This window comes from Mastomys coucha, unplaced genomic scaffold (assembly GCF_008632895.1).
Source record: "Mastomys coucha isolate ucsf_1 unplaced genomic scaffold, UCSF_Mcou_1 pScaffold21, whole genome shotgun sequence".
NCBI classification, from domain to species: domain Eukaryota; kingdom Metazoa; phylum Chordata; class Mammalia; order Rodentia; family Muridae; genus Mastomys; species Mastomys coucha.
In genome coordinates this window covers 21151200-21154072 of record NW_022196904.1, presented here as the reverse complement: position 1 = coordinate 21154072, position 2873 = coordinate 21151200, and the positions used below count along the sequence as shown (strand labels likewise).

At 48.1% G+C, this 2873-nt stretch overlaps 1 long non-coding RNA gene across 1 annotated transcript; it reads left to right on the top strand.

Annotated features, from left to right (window-relative positions):
* Positions 1-288: 288 nt before the first annotated feature.
* LOC116100426 lies at positions 289-1970 on the top strand. The gene is made up of 2 exons (XR_004122573.1): positions 289-453; positions 1490-1970. It is a non-coding gene; the product is annotated as an uncharacterized LOC116100426 (long non-coding RNA).
* The last annotated feature ends 903 nt before the right edge of the window (positions 1971-2873 follow it).

The window sequence follows — 2873 nt, the reverse complement described above, 5'->3', positions numbered from 1 at the left end:
CCCACCCTCCGCACCCACACCTGCCTGCTGTCTCCCGCCTTACTCTGAGGAGACCGACGGCCAACTAGTGACTTCTTCCCACCTGACCGTCCGCGGTAGCTCCGCCAGCACACCAGAAGGTGGTGTTTTACTTCCGACCCTGTGCTACCTGGGAAATATAGTCCCCTGCACACCCCCACCCCCGGCTCAATCTACAGGAAATGTAGCGCTCGGTGGTTCACGGCCAGCCCATCTAGGAGCTGAGCCCAGCGCTTTGTGGGCGTTCCCACGGAGGGACCTCCTTAAAGGGGCGGCGCCCTTCTGTGTGCACTTCCGGGTTCTGCAGGTACCTGGGTTTTCCCCCCTGTGGAGCGGACCGCTGAGCCTGTTTGAAAGGCCGACTAGGAAGTAAAATTAGACCGAGACTATGCTTTGCCTGAGACTCACTGCAGGATTCCACCTCGCTGTGCTCTGGTAGGGACTTTGTCCGTGTTCTGTGTTTTTTCTGGACGATCAAAGGAAAGAGGGACACTACAGAATGAATTTAGGCTTCCCAGAAGCAGAGGGATCCATTCTGAGGAACTGAACTAAAAGGCTAGCAGCTTCGCAGAGGGGCTTTTGTGGTTGTTACAAGGCCTTTTAGCAAGTCAATTTCCGCATACCCAGATCTCATATCAGATCTACGAGTTGTCTTAAGGAACCATAACGAAAGTAAACAGAATCATAAGCAGTCCAGGTGTGCCAGGAATGTCTTTATGGCTGAAGTCATGTGAAGGCTCTGAAATTCCCAATAGAGAGGAACCCCGTAAAACTCAGATAACAACCACTGAACATTTACAATAGATAAAGGCTAAATGGCCATCATACCAGAGTAAATGCCAGGTGCAATGGATCCAACATCCTGCTCCAGGACTATAATAAATTTGAAAAGACTGAACTAAGGAATTGGTTGGTTTTAAGCTAGGTCATTTAGACCAGAGAGTTCAGAGAGCCAGATGTTCTGGAACCTTTCAGGAGTTAGTGCCCCTGTTTTGTGTGTAGAGCTGTGTGTATACATCATGGTATTCACTTGCCTATCAGAAGACAACTTGTGAGAGTCTGAGCCTTTCTTCATGGCAACTAGAGTACACACCAGCGTCAAACATCTTTTTTTTTTTTTTTAAGATGTATTTATTTTATGTATGTGAGTACACTGTAGCTGCACAGATGGTTGTGAGCCTTCATGTCATTGTCGGGAATTGAATTCAGGACCTCTGCTCACTCTGGTCAACCCCGTTCACTCGGTCCCTGCTCGTTCCGGCCCAAAGATTTATTTATTATTATAAATAAGTACACTGTAGCTGTCCTCAGACACACCAGAAGAGGGCATCAGATCTCATTATGGGTGATGGTGAGCCACTATGTGGTTGCTGGGATTTGAACTCAGTACCTTTGGAAGAGCAGTCAGTGCTCTTACCCGCCTGCTGAGCCATCTTGCCAGCCCCCAGCTTCGAACATCTTGTTTTTCCAGCCTTCAGCCTCATTTGCCTAAGACGTCACACCAAGTCTTCAGTATGTGCCTGTCCTGCTGAGGAAGCTGTAGAACATGTCCAGTTAAACAGCGGCAGACACCTGATGAAGAACCCTCTTTAGCGCTCAGATTTCACACACTTGGCTCAACCAATAGGCTGTCTACAGAGCCAGGTCTGTGGGGAAACCATGCATCTGAAAACCACTACACACACTGCTGTGGCCACCAATGCACTGGCTGCTGCAGTAAGGAGCTCATGGAAGTCTGATTCAGGACCTTCATCCCACTAACCCCCAGGAGCACCAGAGCTTGAGATGAACAGTAGCTGAAGTGTCTTTGTGCCCTGTGTAAAGGTTATCGTTGGGGTTTCAAATGCTGATTTCTCTGCCCTCACATCTTGTTTCAATCTGAACATGACATTGTAATATTTAGATAAAAAAAAAAAACCTTCTGTCTCAAGTTCTATAAACAAATCTTACCACTTATTCTCTGACCTGTCAATCAATGCGGATCACCCAAAGGCTAGGCAGAGAGAGAACAGGGCAGGGCACCACCAGCCAGGGGAGGGAGTGAGAGAGGGAGTTTCAGATCACCAGGAGGAGGAGAGGGTCTGAAAAGATGTCATGAGAAAAAACATCTGAATTCCAAATGAATAATAATATGCAAGAATCATGGGATGGAACAGGGAGGTAGCCAGATTAGCAATAGTAGAGCAATAATTGCCCAGTATTCAGGTGCAGTTTGGTTTCTCTCTGTGGTTACTGGGGACTAATAAAGGTTAAAAACAAAACAAAACAATACAGCCATCAGGCCGGGCGGTGGTGGCACACACCTTTATTCCCAGCACTTGGGAGGCAGAGGCAGGTGGATTTCTGAGTTCAAGGCCAGCCTGATCTACAGAGTGAGTTCCGGACAGCCAGGGCTATACAGAGAAACCCTGTCTCAGGAACAAAACATGATCAAGGCATGAGGCTCAACAGACCAAAGTGGAGTTCCTTATTCCATGTGGCAAAGCCATGTTGTGTCTCTCCTCCAGGAGTTTGTTTCCCTAGACTTCCCTGAAACTCATAGCTCACTCTCCATGTGGGCCCCAGGTTAACAGACTCCCTCCTTCCCACCTGGTGTCCAGGAATTAGAAACCCAACTACAAGCACTCATTGGAGATGACCTGACAATCACGTGCCATAGGACATCTCCCTGTAATAGGTGTAAGTAGGGACCCTCGCAGTGCCGGGCAGTGGTGGCACACGCCTTAATCCCTGCACTTGGGAGGCAGCATCAAGCTGATATCTGAGTTCAAGGCCAGCCTGGTCTACAAAGTGAGTTTCAACAGCCAGGGCTACACAGAGAAACCCTGTCTCAAAAAAACAAAAAAACAAAAAAA